At 39.7% G+C, this 18,552-nt stretch overlaps 1 long non-coding RNA gene across 1 annotated transcript in view; it reads right to left on the bottom strand.

Annotated features, from left to right (window-relative positions):
• Nucleotides 1-822: 822 nt before the first annotated feature.
• LOC117867452 overlaps nt 823-18,552 on the bottom strand; it is a 44,890-nt gene continuing 27,160 nt past the window's right edge. Inside the window, exon 4 of the long non-coding RNA XR_004643414.1 lies at nt 823-1,398. This is a non-coding gene — a long non-coding RNA (uncharacterized LOC117867452). The remainder of the gene's footprint in view (nt 1,399-18,552) is intronic.

The following is an 18,552-nucleotide window of genomic DNA, read 5'->3' as shown; positions in this document are numbered from 1 at the left end:
AACAAGGGTCTGTTGTGTTGTGCTCCTCCTACCTTCTAGAGCACCTGAAGGAAGAACTGTGGGAGTGTGATGAGAAATGGCAGGTGAGATTAAAGGTATTCTATGTGTGTTATGCTACTTCTCCTTTGGTAATCAAACAAAAGATTTATTGTAGAGAATATCCCATGTATGACATAGTACTGAAACTGTTTGTTTCCAGCAGCTCATTAAAAATGTTGAATTCTTTAAGGAATGCTCTCTCCTTGATTAAAGTCCCATTAATGTTAATGGGAAGTCACTGTAAGGAGATACTGTGCTGTACCTCTTCATCTCTGACAAACAGCAATGGGAGAAACCATTACCAAGTTTGGGATTGATTTACTGCAAGTTTAACAGCAATATAGTATATACAAGTTGTATACAAGCATTGTTCTGATTTTATTCTCTTTTATTAAATTTTAAAATTTATTTTAAATCTGTTACAAATCATGACAAATTACATTCAAGTAAACAAAAAGATTTTGAGCTAAACCAACAAAAGCAAACAGAAAATCCAGATTAAAGGCTGAGATTATATTTTTAACCCACCACTGTGTTCAGGTTTAGCAGTCAGTCCCAAACAATGGTGGCTGTACATATGGGACTTTACCTACACATTTATAGTATCAAAGGGGTAGCCATGTTAGTCTGGATCTGTAAAAGCAGCAAAGAGTCCTGTGGCACCTTATAGACTAACAGACGTATTGGAGCATGAGCTTTCATGGGTGAATACCCACTTCTTCGGATGCACATACCCACCAAAGCTCATGCTCCAATACGTCTGTTAGTCTATAAGGTGCCACAGGACTCTTTGCTGCATTTATAGTATGATCACTGAAGGAGGAGTTTCAACCTTAACCCAGAATTCTTTTGTTAATTTCAGTAAAATGTAGTATTACTTGATCATAGATTTTTTGGTGGGGTTTTTTTAGAGCTAATGTAAGACTGCCCAAGTGTATTTAATTAGTGCTGATTCATTTGAATACTTTAGCATGTCTGGGAGAGAGAAACAGAGACAGAAAGGGTGGGAAGAGAATGAGAGCAGTCAGAGATCAATATGACAACATTATTCATCCACTTCTTTCACTAAATCCTTCCGCAATCCCATGGGTTTTTGTTTCTTTTGGGGCAGTCCCATTTTCATACCCAAATACATTGTGTACAATTACCTAGAAAGTCGTCTGCCGTTGAAGAGCTGAGCAAGCCAAGTACAATAATCAGCCTGGTCATCCATCTGACAATGATGCAAACATTTCTGTTCATTCTATTGGCCTGTCTCTTTTTCTCCAGCATGCCTCCTGCTGCTTTCTGGGCAACATTATTTTTATTACTGTCCGTGAATTTGGAGCATTAACCACTATACCAGTGTATCTTTAATTTCTGTTGAAAAGAGAAAAAGAGTGATATTTCCTAAATGGGATATTTTCCTTTACAGAAAACAAATAGCATCATAAATTCACAGGCTGTACACTGGTTCTGTCTAGATCAGTCCCACTTTGCCAACAAACACACCTGCACAAACCCAAACCTTGCAGAATTATAATTCTGGCTGTCTGAAGCAGTCACTAAGCACCTAATATTGCTGGTAAAACACCCATTGACCCCATTAGTTCAGGATCACACCCTAAGGGCATGATACAAAGCTCACATTAGTCAATCAGCGATTACAAGTAATATCAATGAGCTGTGGATTTGGTCTTAAATGTCTACAGCATGCCCCAGTATAGTTCTGATTCAGCAAGCGCCAGTGTAAACAGTGCCCCAGCGTTTACACTGTAAGCTAATCCCCTCGTGAAGGTGGAGTACCTGCAGCGCTGGAAGAGTTCTCTCCCAGCGCTGGCGCGCGACCACACTCGCACTTCAAAGCGCTGCCGTGGGAGCGCTCCCGCAGCAGTGCTTTGGAGTTTCGAGTGTAGCCATGCTCTTAGATACCTGCCTAAGAGTTAGGGCCTATATAATATTAGTTAGCAATGCTTGGACCCAGCACCATTGTTCCTGTATTTCTGGGTTTTAAATGTAATTTAAGGCCAGTTCTAAACTAGAAACTTTTGACAATATAATATCACTTAGGGGTGTGATTGTTATACTGGCAAAAAGTTCCAGTGTAGATGCAGTTACTGGCAAAAAAGTGTTTTTGTCGGTATAGCTTACATTGCTTGGGGTGCTGGTATAAACTATACTGTCAAAAAGAACTCTTGCCAATATAAGATGCATCTATACTCTGGCTTGTTGCCAATATAAAAAAGTCATAAATAATCACAGCCCTCACTGATATTATTATATTGGCAAAAGTTTCTACTGTAGATCTGGCCCTAATTACATTTGTGTGCATTCCGGGTAAACATTTTTTGATTTGGCTTTATTTTATCAGTGCCACTTATTCAGTGTGACTGAGTTTTTAATATAGCTTTGCCAAAACTTCTTTTTTATATATTTACACATACGACTACATGGAACAACAAATGAATCAGGAAAGGTTCAAATGTTATTTCCAAACTCCCCAACTACAAACTGTGTCATGGACTGAAACATAGCAATTACTGCTCCCCTTCCCCCTCACATTTCAAGCAACACCTTTTAAGGATAATTTGCATCCTTAAAATCTATACCATACAATATTTAAAGACTTTCAGGAGTTTGATATCAGACCTATCTTACTAGAAATTTGTTTCCCTTAATTTTTATTCATTTAAGAACTGTTATTAAAAAATACAACCCTTCACATGGTTAAGTTATTTATTGGGAATAGTTGGCAAAGTTGTGATAGGAAATTGAAGGATTTTAGGGATATATACTAGAATACAAGCAGCCAAGCTATTTAAAGCCTCGATCTTGCAAACGTATCCATGTGTTTAACTTTACTTGCCTGAATAGTTTCACTGAAGTCAATGGAACGACTCACAGCTTAAAGCTAAGTGCATATGTAAGTGTTTGCAGAATTGGAGCCTGAGATTTTTACTGTATCTTTATTTCACTGCAATATCCAGATTGAAAACACATTGCCTGGATTATTAGGGGCATATGGTAGTGTCAGATCTGCACTGTGGGTCTCTGAAATTTGGTGGTATTTATTCCTGTGTTTATAAATCATGACAGCAGCTTCCGCATCACATTTTGGCTTTGCTAGTATGATGCTATCTCTGAAATGGAGTGGATTTCCAGATCCACATGTCATCCAGAGTTTTGTTTTGAAAAAAAATGTGATGTCAGCCAAATTCCACCCTGAATCATATGAGAGCCATACAAAGTAGAAAGATACTGAGCAATTTTTGTGGATAAAGTTTAATCTTGGCCACAATAACTGGTCCAATTTAACTTTTTTGCATACATCACAAATCACAAATCTGTAGTTTAACTACCTATATGTTCTTAATTTCATAATCCTCATCCTCCATCCTCCCCATTTCCATTTCCCTTTCTTTTTTTTTTTTCTTTTTTTTTGGTCACAACTGTTTGTTGCATATCATCTCAAATAACAGTGTGCTGTCATGAGATAGAGACTATTTTTTACTATGTATTTGTACAATGCCTGCATAAAGGGAATCTGATTTTGACTGGAGCCATAGACCCTGTTTACAAGATGTTCAGATACTACAATGGGGGAAGCCATGTAAGTAAGTAGTTAGATAGTTAACAATCTGAGTGAAAATCTTAATCAAGAGAAAACTAAAGACCTTGAAAACTTTAACCCCACTTAGGGTGACCAGATAGCAAGTGTGAAAAATTGGGACAGGGGTGTAATAGGTTGCATATATAAGACAAAGCCCTTAATATCAGAATGGTCCTGATAATATCAGGACATCTGGTCACCCTAACCCCACTAAAATAAAAGTTTTAAAATATCCATTATAAATGAACTGTTTCTTTTAAGAAAACTTAGCATTAAATTTGGCATTTTCACGCCTTACAATTTTTTTAAGGACCTTTTAAATTTCTCCCACCCCCTGCTCCTCATACACATTTGTCGTTATCATTAATCCAGGTAAACTAATATTACGTTGCTGGATTAAAGACTAATGTGATGAAAAGATCAAGACATTTAATGAAGTGCAAAACTCATCCCACTTATGAAAAAGAAATGTTCGTCTCTCTGGGGAATGCGCTGTGCAGAAAATGTGGCTTTTTAATGAAAGTTAGTTGTGTCTGTTTAACATTCTGGACCATGAGAAAAGATTGTGTTGTTGTTGTTGTTGTTTGGGCATGTTAATAGCATGGAGTGCTGAACCCCTTCATTTCCTCTAACAACTTGAACTCTTTGGCAGCCAGCCTCGCACTAGAACGGATTATCTCTTTAGTTTAATGAGAGAGTTCATTAGAAGATTCAGTCATGTAATTCAGCAGGATAGCAGAAAAATTTTAAGAATTCCTAGTTGCACTGATTTAGGTTAACCTTCTATTGAGTTCTGGGAAGCTCAGACCTACCACAGCCTCAGGAGCACTAAGTTAATTACGCTCTGCCTCTGAATTATCTTTTCTCCCACCCCCTTCATTTCTATTGCTCAGATGAAGGTCTTAATTTAGATGGACGGAGAATTAAAAAACAAAAGAAAAACTAATGTGTAAAGTCCAAGTAATGAGGCTTTTCAAGCCACATAGCAAAGGCTGAGATAGCACTGTGTTTCTAAAACTAATCTCTTCAGTTTCGGTGCTCTAGGAAGTTGTGACTGTGCACATGCAAGTTTCATAATAAGAATCTACAGGGCAGCTTGGGGGAGGGATAGCTCAGTGGTTTGAGCATTGGCCTGCTCAACTCAGGGTTGTGAGTTCAGTCCTTGAGGAGGCTACTTTGGGATCTGGGGAAAAATCAGTATTTGGTTCTGCTAGTGAAGGCAGGGGGCTGGACTCAATAAGCATTCAGGGTCCCTTCCAGCTCTAGGAGATAGGATATCTCCATATTTTATTTTATTTTGAACATTTTATTTTTAATTTTATTTGAGCTATTAGAACAGACTATCACTTCTGTTTCTGTCTGTCAAACTTACGTGTGTTGTGCTTAAAAAAAAGTAAACATAAATGGAAATAAAGCAGTATTTCACATTGCAGAGCATTACTTCTTAAAGAGTTTAAAATACACCTACATTCCAATACTCCAATAAATTACACAGAGTTAATTTCTGAATTCTGTGTTAGGGATTTCAAGGAAAGGCACCTAACCTCATTCCAGTTGGATGTTTTCAACAGACTGGACAGACTCCTATTCATTCCAAAGCTAAAAAGCACCTGTTCTATTTTCCTAGGGTAGTTTTCCCTTAAGGCTGAGATTTGCAACTGATGATATTGTTATGGTGAGTGGTGGTATGAGGCTATTTGTTTCCACCAGTAAGGAAATGATATTATATTATATTATATTACTCACAAGAGGCATTATGTATTCTGTTCTTGAAAGCCTAGATTCTTCTGTTAATTTTAAAGGGACAATGTTATCAGAAGCACAGAACTCTCATGGCCTGATCCTGTAGTCAATGTAAGTCGTAGCTACTCAGTACCATTCAGAATCTAGGCCTTGCGATTTTAAAGATTCCTTTTATGCACGAAGATGGCAGTATTCACACTTACCTATCAGCCCTCTGGGTTGTAGCTCTCACATCCAGAAACGCTTGGCATATTCCCTAACATTCCTTGGTCTACCTATAACGAAGTAGCATCTTTCACTCTAATGTCTCTACGTATGAGAAACAGTTAAAGAATAACAATAGGGTATTTATATATAATTCAACTAGATTCACTATAGGCAGCACAGCAGAAATAGGTCTTTTAAGAAAATACAGGGTAATTCAACTGATGTAAATTCACGACTCCAGAGTGGCAAATATGCAAAAGATCAAGCAAGTGTGGTGCAAAGACCATGTCTAGAATATGCAAGTATGTAAACAATCGTAACTCAGTTTGAGCTCCTCGCCTCAAATAAAAAGTAAAAAGTGTAGTGGAAATTTTTCTAAATGCTCTACTTAAAAAAAAATTCATAACATTTGAAATTCCATCCAAATTGGGTTAAATGTCAGTACATTCAAACAGCTCTAAAGCTGATTGGAAAAACTCCAAATTTTCCAACAAAACATTTTGTGGTGGGTGGGAGGGGTTCTGTCAAAAATCGAATTTTCAATGACAAAATTTATGAAACACAAAATTCAGGGAATTTCAACGAGCTCTAATGTAAAGGCTAGTACTAGTGTTGGAACAGAATACTTTAATTCTCTCTCAATGCATAATTGATATGAATGATTGACAACTTTCTGATACCTTCCTAGTCCAAAAACTGCCCAGAAGTACAAATGAGAGGACATAAGTCACAATCCTGCTGCAAGACATTCAATCTTGCTGGATCTGTACATTGTTGCTTTATTGGCAAGTCTAATATCTGGGTTGTCTGCTGAGCTGTACATTTTGACTGTGATTGAATGTTTAATGTTGCACACAGAGGAGGGAGTATGGGGTCTGATCCTGATCCCACTGAAGTCATTGGCAAACATTCAATCAGCGTCAAATTTATAGCTCAGCGGACAACCCAGATATTAGACTTGCCAATAAAACAACAATGTACAGATCCAGCAGTCTCAAAGGTTAACTCAGAAGGCTCCTCTTTACAGCTGCAATCTCTGTTTTAATGCATTCCATATAAAACCTTTTCATATGTCTGACAAAGAAAAAAGTCTCACTGGAATGATTTGGGTGCTGTCCTCGGGGAAAGTTGAAGATATCCATGGTAACAAAATAAATAATGGGGAAAGAACTGGGTCATGCTTTCTTATAATGTTCCATGATAACACAACTCTTTTTTGAAGTGTTAAACTATGTCCTTTATTTAATAAGGCATACCAGCCAACACTATGGCATTCAGCAATCTGTAACTTATTAGCAGTGATCCGCTTTCATAGGGAGACTTTCTGAATAAAAATGTGGCTGTATTTTATTTACAGTAACTCAATGTATTTGGCAGAAATGATGGTCTAGAAGGTGAAAGTGAACAACAGAAATAATAAATTAGGAGCAGAAAGTGAATTACCCATTAGCAGAACAATGTTGCTATTTTATTTAGTTTCATTTGCACTTGTATGTAATTTCTCAATTGGGCCCTGTTTCAGCACAGGACTTAAACACTTACATAACTTCAAGCATGAGCCTAGTCTCGTTGATGTCCATGTCACCTAACAATACCAAACTGCTGGAACAATGGGACTACTTAAGTGCTTAAAGTTACACTTGTGCTTAAGCATCTTTGCCAAATCAGACCTTAGTAATTAAAGCCTGCAGTGAACTCCATGTGGTCAGACACCTGCATGGGCATGGAGCTAATGTGCAGCTGTTCTTCTGAAAGCACAAAGAGTTTGCTAGTGCGTACTCAGTGACTTTGAACCTTGATTTCATAAGGGAAACTCACACAAGATTATGGAAAGTATCAGAGGGGTGGCCGTGTTAGTCTGGATCTGTAAAAAGCAACAAAGAGTCCTGTGGCACCTTAAAGACTAACAGATGTATTGGAGCATACGCTTTCGTGGGTGAATGTCCAATTTAAAGCAGATCTTCAAGGATTTTGCTGACCATCTTAACTCAATTCTTCATTTGAGATGTGAAGAAGTTGGGAGTAGAACGGAGCTTTAGTCCCTAGGACTCTATTTTTAAATGAACACTTGACTTTCTGGGAAATGGAATTTCTGGGATATACCCAATGCAAGGGAATGAATTAGCCAACATGCCTTTTGCGTCATTTGAAGGAATGACCTCAGTTTTAAACTCTTTTCTGTATTTTTCCAGTTGGCGGGCTACCAAACTTGCTAAGATACGTGGTAAAGATTAAAATCATCATAGGATTTGGGTTCTCCTTACTCCATGATGATTCCGGTATGTCAGGGAGCTCCGTGAAAGACTGGAAATTCTATTACTCTTTCTTTTGTGTGATAACATCCTTATCACCCAAAATTAAATGCTAAGCCTGACCGGAAAATAAGTACAGTTTCCAAAGGTCACCTTTTTTCGTGCTTCAGGAGAGCCTGCAGTGATGCTCATCTGTGCTACACATGGGAACTGTCTTACATCAAGCCTTACCCATTTTTAAAATCTGCTCTGTAATTACAAAGAGTTGCTGATATCACACATGCTTTAAGCTGAAAATAGTTTTTACTCTTCTTGAAGTTTGTGGTGAATGTGAGCCATACATACTAGCTCCAGCCTTTCAAAATGCAGGGAAGTGCTACGCAGGCTTTTCCACACAGCTCTGCCAATGGACCTTGAGTGAATTTCATCCCTGTGCAGAGGGTCAGCACAAGCCAGAGACACCATTCACGTCTATTTTAAGGCCTGTTTTGAGGGCCGAAGTGAAACTTAAGTGGTGCTAGTCCTCTGTACAGAGGTGAATTATACTGCCTAGCCCTAATCTGCTACGTCCCAGTTATTCCGATTCAAAATCTCTGTAGAGTATTGATGTGTGCTCGGTGTGATCCAAAATCTGGAGATATGATCTGTGCCTCAAGGAGCTTACAATCTAAATTAGGCCTCATTAGTGCAGCCCAGCACACGTGACAAGAATAAGTAGGCATAAGATGTACAATATAGATGGATCAAGACTGCTTCATGCAGTCACAATTGTTTTTAAAAAATTACTTTTTTCCTTCTCTCCTTTTAATTACCTCTCCAGTGCCTGGGGGTTAGCATGAAAAAGCCTGAGGAAGAAGTTTGTTTTGTGGAAGTATCTGAATGTGGAAAGGGACAGCACCTGGCACAAAGGAACAGGGAGGAAATTCTAGGGTGTAGTGGTTGGCACAGAAGAAATCACAAAGAGGCGAGTGGGAAAAGGGGACAAAAAAGCAGTCACAAGGCACGCAGGTGGAGGAATAGAGACTTGAGTAGTGATCCAATTTTACTACTGTCTATGGGGAATTTATGTTGACTAGTGACTCGATAGTCTGAGACCACCAGACTCTTTCATTTATTACCTAATCAAGATCTGAATATCCCCATCACCTAGCCCACCATGCTGAAACTATTTACAGAAGTTATCAATCCTTTTCCTTCCATCAGTCCACACTCAGTCACACATGCATAGCTCTCCTCAAATGTGTCCCAGAATTCTTTGTGCTGATTCTTCTGGTGCTCCATAAGTGGCACTGCCAGGAATCAATACAGTGGTTTACAGGGTGCTTCTGGCACTTGAGAGATACCAGGTGAACCAATCCACTTACAGCAGGGCGCTGGAGACAGGAAATGGGAACAGGCCTGTGAATCTCCCATTCATTTTCCCAGAAGATTGGCGGGGAGAGGTGCGAGATTCAGTCTGAGAAATGCTGAATTATTAAATATTTTAGGCCATATTCAACCCCACTTCACTGACTTTAATGGAGCTGGGTAGCGCAGGAGTTGCAGAACAAGAGAAATCTTCCTACACAATAATCCCAACGTGCACAGAAGCCACGATGATGAAAGCCTATTCCTTTCCCTCCCACTCCTCCTAAGACCCCTGCTTCATGGACATGATCTGTTTGATGGACAAGATGTGGAAAGCTTCCTGATAGAGTCAGCTGAAAGAGTCCCAGGTGAAATACACAAAGGCTTTCTTCTATTCCCGTGTACTGAGTGTCCAGTTTTTACTGCACTGCTGGTCTGGGGAGTGAGGTACAGTATATCAGGAATGGAATTTATGTCTTTTGTATAGTAGTGGAGATTACTGCCACTAGACTGGTCCAGAGAATTTTAAATCACTCTGAGACAATGCAGTTTGATCATGATGCAGCTATGTTTATTCAAGGCCTGGGACAGGACTCTTCCTACACTTTCTCTTGAGTGAACACCTTTTTAATGTTTCAGAACAGGGAAATGGTATCTGTCCATTTAGGAATTTCTATGGTGTCTTATGACTGTCCTGAGAAAGCTCTGCATGTATTAATTACTGTAACTCATTCTCATTTGGTGCTTGATCCTGCTCCATTAAAATCAATGGGAGTTTTTCCATGACAGCAGGATCATGTCCTTCTTGTAGAAATAGAGCCAAGCCATAATATTTAGTCTTGTATTCAAACTTCCCCAAATCTTGGGAGTATTTGGCATTGGCCCATTAGAGAGAGACAGACAGACAATCCTAAAGTTCTGATCTGAAGCTGGATTTCTCCAGTGTTTAGGGAGAATAATGTGAAGATAAAGGCTTTGGGCTTGGACCCATCTCTGATTCATTGTAATACATTTTCTTCACATTACATTAGTAGGATGCAGACCAAATTAAAGACTAGTCTCTGCCATCCTTGACCATATTGAGTAGAACTTTAGCCCCTAAGCAGTTCTATTGAAGGTGCTACTCAGTGTGAACAAAGGTGGCAGAATCTGGCCCTTCATTGGAGCAGAAGTGATTCTGAAATGTGTTACTTTCCCATTTAGATTGAAGATGAGCTGCCTGCAAATAGTCATGGCACTTTGGAATATTTGCTGTCAGACCCTAAATATAATCAAAGGGAGCCTGAAAGTACCTAACATACCCTGTTATTCTTCTCTGACAGCTGCCCTGTCTTTGGTCACTATGGTTATGGAGCTGTTACCATTCTTAAACTCTCTCTAAATTACATGCATGAGGACTTTTGCACAGTGGCCATGCAAATATCTGTGCAAACATCCTGCTTTCTAACAATACTTTCTTCTTTAGTTGAGTTGGGATGTGAAATTCTGACTTGTAGGCATTTGTGTTTGCATCAAGCCTCTTTTAGGGAGGATGACAGAGAGACACATTGCACAGTCTCTATTCATACCCAAAACATACTCCATTCATATGTAAAAAAACAGGCGTGGGAGGACATGCTATACCCCTATTTACTTTGACTGTCATAGATTCAAAATTCAGTGAGAGAACTGAGCCTTTTAAGGTTTCATGCTCTGTGAATCCAACTCATTGTGACAGTGAGTGCCGCTCAGCCACAAAAGATTTTGAGTTGACACATAAGAAGTTTAAAAAATTATTGCAGTAGTGTATTAAATATCATGTGAAACATCCTACGCTCTTTGGTGTATTGAAAAGGGTCATGTGATTAGCACTGGTATGAAGGAAGGAAGGCACTGCTCATGAGCATCAGCACTGGAAGTCAATGCAGAGAAGCCAAGCTGAATGAAAAAATCAGAAAAGAGTGAGAGCGAGAGAGAGAGAGAGAGAGGGTGGGAAAAAGGGTAGCCTTGCAATTTCTGGGCCTGAGGCTATCTTAGTTCAATTCCCAACTGTGCCACAGGCCTTCTGTTTGAGCTAGGAAAGTCACTTTATCCCTCTGTGACTCAGTTCCCCATCTGCAAAATAGGGATGATAAAACTAATACTTCCTTTCTCCCACCCTCCATCTGTCTTTTACGTTCAGAGTGTAAGCTCCTTTGTGTCTCTCGCTCTGAGTATATACAGTGCCTAGTACAATGAAGGCCTGATCTTGCTTGAAGACTCTAGGTACTCCAGTTATAGGAACAAGTAAGAATAACGAGAAGAGGCCTAAGGCAAAGAAAGGCAGCACAAGTACAAAAGAATAACATGGAACCAGATCAGAGGCAAGCTCAGTAGTGCTATAAATGGGTGCAATTCTGTAAATTTAAGAGGAACGGAATCTACTGACATCAGTAGTGAATTTGGCTGTTGGAGCCCAAGGATGGGAAAATGACTTGTGGGAACAGGAAGAGTGAAAGCAGAACATAGAGATTCAGTACTTGGGAAGCAGACAGACAGAAATAAAGAGAAAGGTGAGGTTCAGGCAGTGGCCAGAAAGAGGCTGAAAGCCGAGGAACAAACAGAGGCTGAAGGTGGGGAGGCAAAGTAGGGGAACCTGAATGCAGAGAAGAGCATCAGGCCTGGACTTAGGGAAGGAGATGTGAGTGCTGAGAACAAAGACCCAAGTCGAGGCAACAGAGCATTGCTGAACAATCCCATGGCCTTCATTCTGCAGAGAGACTGAGAATTCTTAGAGGTCATATTATTAATATTACTTTCATGCCACAACATGTTATATTAATCTCCCCCTCCCTCTCTCCAGGAATGCAAGTTATTTCCTAGGGAGAAAAATTACTTTTATGTTAGAAGTTTGTGTTTTAATGCTATGGTTTTTTAATGCTTTTATAAGGCACCTCTCTAGATTTAAAACCGTACAGGGTACAATCCAAGTGAACAATATCATCCACTACTACTTTGGCCTAATAACTGCCCTTCCTACCTGATTCTGTACATCTAAATTTGCCTAATCATATTCACCTTACACTGCCCTGAACACTTCCCAATGCTGGCTCTGGTGAGCCGTCAGAGGAACCAAGTGATCTCTACTGAAAACACCCCTTATGTGCAAAGGTGTCAGATTTGGGACTCCAAGCCTGTATCTAGTCCACTCGATGCATTATGTGGCTTGTACGATGTATTCAAATTGGGCTGAGTCTCAGCTTTTTTTTTTTAATGATGTTTTTAGCCCCATGGTTGCAGAGCATACCTTTCCAACGTGAAGTGCAATGCAGTATTGTCTTAGTCTCCAGACAGCCTGGACCAAATGGCTCTGCAAGGCATAAACTCCCCCACCTTCCATTAATCTAACTGGGGGAAGTTACACTAACAATGACACTCAGATCTCACCATTAACTATTTCACTGTTCTTCCTTTCAGCAGATGGGGTGGGGTGGTGGGAGCTAAATCCACAGAGGATTGGGATTGGAAGTTGCTGCAGTAAAAAAAAAAATGTGAAGAAAAGAAAGGATAAACACAGAGACAGGAAAGGTGGTGGGGAGTGGGAAAGGGAAAGAGAGAGAGTGAGAGATGGCAAAGGAAGAGAAGCAAAAAGGGGGTCAAAATAACAAGGATCCTAAAGATTATTTTCCCACCAAGTGATGATGTATACAAAATTATGGCACTGAACAAATAATAAATAATGATGGCATTTAGTTACTAAATAGAGGCCTATTTTGCTCTTGTTCTTTGTGCAAACCTCCATTGCCATCACTGGGGATTCTACTGTGATGTATGGAGTCCTAAATGTATTATTATAATAATGGAGTTTGGCTCCCACTGCAGGGTCTTTAGCTGCTCCTAGAGAGTTCTGCTATAGCCGAGGAGCCAACAATAAAAACAATCATTCAATCTTGCTGTTGCTAAAATCAATGGCAAAACTCCAATAAGTCTAATTGAGAACATGATCAGGCCTTTATTTGCCAGGAGGGAACATGGAGGAGAGGGGTTCTTAGCTATTTGTAGAAGGGAACAGTGTGTTTTCATTTTTTGTTTATTATTATTATTATGAAAGATAAAAGCAACAAACAGCCAAGCTGAACACACTACATTGTTCTTCAGGGCCAGTGTGAGAGTCTGGGTGTACTATCCTGTTTCTTGAAAGAGGTTTTCTTTCCTTGGTCTCACCCAGACTACTCCATCAGTCTGGGGTCAAGTTTGTACTACTGCAACCCTTTCAGCGGCTGCTTCTGTGACAACAAAATTAAAAACAAGTGCAAAAACCTGATGAGCCAGAGGTGCTGCTGTTTGGCAGACCCCACTGTAAATTCAGCTATTAAATAACCACTCCCCTCCCTTAACAAACATTTGACCACAGGGTGCAGTCCCAAGAAGTGTTTGTGAGCACTCCAATGAACCAGGTAGAGTGAGCCAGCTCTTTTTATCCAGTTGTTTGTCTGCTAACAAATAGGGTTGTCCCCTCAGCTTGTTTGCAAGGAAAGCAAAACCCAGCAAACTTAATCTATTTCCATTGAGAGTCCAGCAACTTCTGAGGGAAAAAACTTAATGTTTTGGTGTGGTTCAGATCCTAAATCTGGAAAGAAACTTAAGCAGAAAGAGATGAACTGAGAACACTGGAATGACTGGCCATTCTAAGAAAAGTTCAGCAATTAATAACAAAAATCACATGTATATGAAAACCAGATGAACCCTCACTATCTGTGGGCATTAGTGACTGCTTTAAGGAACAGATTCAGTGCAGCAGCACTTGTTTGTTACCGGAAAGGGCACGATGGGGTAGGGGTAAGAGCAGTGGGGTTAGTGAGTTAGTGTACTAGATTTCCCCCTCTAATTATATGGGCTCAATCTTGAGTTAATTCATACATAAAAAACAGTGTGTTCCTAACTCAGTGCCCTGTCTGCACGTATCTCATAACCAATCTGGCACGTTTGAGAGCTTTGTTCTGTTCAGCAGAGGCATGCACACAAATTAATATAGGATGTGTTTTTGTTCCTTTGAGGTAGAAATCTCAGTGCAGAGAGACGAAGGCTCCGATTCACCACCGTGTTACACTAGTTTTATGCCAGTGTAACTCCAATGATATAAGATTGTGATAATACACTGGTGAATCAGTTTAGTAATCTTTGTTACAAAAGTGCAAACAGATATTTGCTAGTTTAGACTCGGGGGACTAGGGGTGGAGCACAGTAAAGATACTTCCCTCCTGTAATTGAAAAGCGCCATGTGGATATGCTGTATTAGAACTGGTCAGTTCTGGTTTTGTATCTCCAAAAAAATTAAATGACCATTATGTAACAGTTTTTAGTCAGTCGCTACTTCACGTATTCAGTGACTGTTTTTATAAGTTGCGTTATGTGAGAGGAGCATGGTCTCCCAGCACCTCCAGTGTTCTAGGATAATATTTTCAGAAGCACCTGAGTCCCATTTTTAAAAGTGACTTAGGAGCTGATTGTTGGCTCCTAAGTACCTAAATTCATTTTGAAAATGGAACCTTTGTTTCTAGGTATGTCTTTGAAAATGTTACCTCTAAATTCAGCTCAGACACGTAATTTCCCTGTGGCTTTTGTGACAGAAGCAGGTCTGCAGATCAGTTTGAGAACTGCTGATTTAGAAAATTTCCCACCACACTGTTGTTGTCACTATTAAAACAGCGCTATTTAAGTTGAACCGCAATTATTTTTAAAAGAATAAAGACCAACATTTTCAAACCTCAGTGCCTATATTTGATCACTTATATCCTATCGAATCAGAGTGGCCTGACTTTTTCGGAAAGACCCCCAAGCCCTTATCCTATTTGCCTCTGTTTCCCCCATCTAGGATAATTTTTGCCTGCCTCACAGGGTTATTGAGAGGTTTAGTTAGTTAATGTTTGTAAAGTGCTTAGAATCAGATTTAGGTATTAGCTCTTATGATTCTCGTGTGTTCAGTATTCTAGTTCCATCATACTCTAGAGGTTGTATACATTCACAGCACAGAGCAGAGTTAGCAGTGTGCTCATTCTGTCCCACTCCCTTCTTAAAAAACACCCTAAGAGGGAAACTAAATCACAAACAGTTATGTTCAAATACCATTAAGTATCTGACTAAGCCCACGGAGCAAGACAATTTGAAGTTAGCCTACTACAGTCACTTGAACATCAAATTGACCAGATTTACATTCCCTCAAACCTCTGTGTTAAAATGACTTCCAAACACTCAAATATCTTATAGTATATATCTATGCTATGAGACCATGCCAAGGCACATTGTGGGCAGAGGGAAGGACGTGTTTGCTTTTGTGGATTTACTTCACATCCTTAACACTGACTGACTTATTTTTGGGTGAAAGGAAAGATTTTTATTAAACACACAAGCTATCAAGTATAAGTGGGATATGTGTGACTCTGAGATGACTGTATAAATCAAATTATGCACTGTGCTATTGGAGAAACCTATCAAAGCAGTAGAGGGCGGTTCCTTTGCAGGTGTAAATTGTCATAGTGCCAGCGGAGCTATAGCCATTTATACCAGTTGAGGATCAGCCCCCCGGGATCATTCTCCAGTGCAAGGGTCATGCATAAAACTCAATACTTAACAAATAAGACTTGGTACCTACAGCACTTTTCATCTGAAGATCTCAAAACACTTTACAAACAAACAAATTAAGCCTCACATCTCCTCTGTGAGGTAATGAGGCATTACTGTCCCTATTTTACAGATGGGGAAATTGAGGTAGCAAGGTTAAATGATTTGTAGAGGGCTACCCAGCAAGTCTGTTTTGAAAGAACCAGCAAGCGAGCACAGATCTAACACCCAGGCCTGTGCTTTGACCATGAAGGGCCTGTCTACCAGTGTGTTAGTGCTCACTAGCTGAGATGTAAATTCTAGTGTACACCAGTGTGTTGTGCACTAACTGTCCATGTGGACCCTGCTGGCATGCACTTAAAGATCCCTACTGTGTGTTGATGTAGTACTGTGTGCACTGAATTTACACCCAAGCTGGTGCACTCTACCGCACTTTGTAGATAAACCCTTGACACGTATCCTTTCATACCCATGTGGATAGCTGTGCCCGTACGGGGCCTGATCCAAAACCCATTGAAGTCATTGGAAAGACTCCTACTGATTTCAGTGGTCTTCAGATTAGGTCCATAGTAGAGGAGAGCCCCAAGCCTTTTATTTTGAAACTTAAGGATGTAGAAATAGAAAAGGCAAATATAAAATGGGATTCAAACCTAGCAGTTTACTTTTGAACAGACCCTGAAACCTTTTGATTTACTTATTATTATCATTATTGTTTGGATTTTTTATTATTATTATTTTCTCTGGAGTCTGGACCTTGACTATCCCTTTACCAAGAAAATTGACAAAGTATAATTGACTATCCCTGCTGTATTATTTGTTAGAATGGCCGTAAAATAGCAGTCCCTTTGCTGTGGTCAGTAAGTTCCACTGTGCTGCATGGCATTCTCTCAGCAACAGTGTCGAGATACTTAGTCTGCAACAGGAAAATGTCTGTATTTGGCTGATGCCCTATTCTGAGGGCAGTGAAAATAGGTGTTCTACTGTATGTAAAATGGCTCATTAGATCGGTTGGACAAAATGTCCTCCATGGAGTGGCAGGAAACCGGGTCGCTGTGCGTCTCTCTCACCGAAGAGGGTTGGAAACTCCCTCAAAGGATAATTTTGGAAGCAATGATGTTGTGCCACCTTTTCATCCAACGCAGAATGTTTGTAGTGTTAGAGTAATCACTGTATTTTTGGTGCATAATTATGAAAGTGAGGGGGAGAAAAAGGAATGAAAACACAAACTTTGTCATTGAAGTTTTCAACATCTGGCCTTACAAGATGAATTTAAGAAATTTAATAGCCAGGGAGACTCATGGAAAAAAATCAGTATTCTTTTTCTTATTATTATTATTTATTTTATATATTTGTTTTATTTTTACACAGACCCGTTAACTCTCTTTCCTTACCTAAGTCATTTTGCTTGCCCATGCACAACCATGAAAAGCTTATAATGGAAATATTTTTGTGTGTATGTAGTGGAAAACGCCAGTTTAAACAGGATGTTTGAGATCACAAGGACTGACCCAGAATCTGTGCCGGGACAGACATGAAAGCATGAAAATTTCATTCACAAAGGTTTTCTGGGACCACTTGGTCTTTTTTAAAAGTCTAAACAGAGTCACGCACATGCTGGCTCAGAAGCTCCCACAGTGTTTCCAGAGCAGAGCCGATTGCTTTTAAAGTTATGCAGGGCTACATCCTCAATGGACAGAAGCCATGAACAAGACTGGGAACAATTACCAGCTGAAGGAGAAGTTCATCTGCAGTGGATGCACTTTTGCCAGCTACTACCCTTGGAAGGCCCAGGGAGAGAGAGGCACAGTCAATCCCACGCCTACTTGTTTTCTTTCCCTTCTTTTGCCACAGTTTCAACTGATTTTGATTACTCTGGCGCCAAATAAATGAAAACCTTTCATAGACATATAATCACCCGTCACTGTGAAGAAAGGAAAAATGCTTATGTACTGCATGTTTATAAATACACTTAATGAAGAAAGGATAGCTCTGTCGTTCTAACCTCGTGCTGCTGGTAGCTAGCTGAATGTCATCAGGGCAAGCTGCCTGTTGGGTTTTTTTATCTCTATTCCCGACGTGGTCTCTGGGATGATATGAATTGAGAGGTGGGTCCCCTCCCCAGTCCTAAAGGTTAGTGCTGATTGGAGGTAAGTGATCTGAGCCTTTTGAAAGCCAGAATCAAGTGTGTTCCCATGCAGAGACCTATTGTAACAGGATTACATCAAAGGGAGAAGGGACTCTTACAGATTTAATCTGAATAATGTTGCAAAGCCCAGTGTAATAAAATGATTCCGAGGTCATCTGCAACATCATGGAGTTTTGTCAATGCCAAGAGGAGAGAAATAGAAGGGACAATTGGCATGCCGTGTGTGTGTGTGTGTGTGTGTGTGTGTGTGTGTGTGTGTGTGGTGTATAGGCATTAGATCAGACATTATGTGCTAATGTTCCTTGTGAAGGCATGCAAAATCTTTTTGGCTATTTGGCAACAATAGAAAAGCTTTTTTATAAAACATAGCATTATTGTTACTTTTGATTTGCATTGCAATGAAGAATGTGTATTTTTAACAAGTACAATACTTTTAAAGGCAACCCTTAAAATACTCTTTTCCTGAAAAAGAAAAGAAAATACTTTTTTTTTCTGTTTTATGTGCAGAAAATAAAACAACAAAATAGCATGAAAATATTATCAGACCATGTAAATTAAGCTTTTTGACCCTCCTTCATTGCACGTCATATCTCAGATCTGCTGATACCCTGCTATTTGCATTTGACTTGGACACACAAACACTAGCAAAA

The sequence above is a fragment of the Trachemys scripta genome, chromosome 1, assembly GCF_013100865.1.
Source record: "Trachemys scripta elegans isolate TJP31775 chromosome 1, CAS_Tse_1.0, whole genome shotgun sequence".
NCBI lineage: Eukaryota > Metazoa > Chordata > Testudines > Emydidae > Trachemys > Trachemys scripta.
Note: the sequence above shows the minus strand (reverse complement) of the source record. Positions and strands in the feature narration are given on the sequence as shown.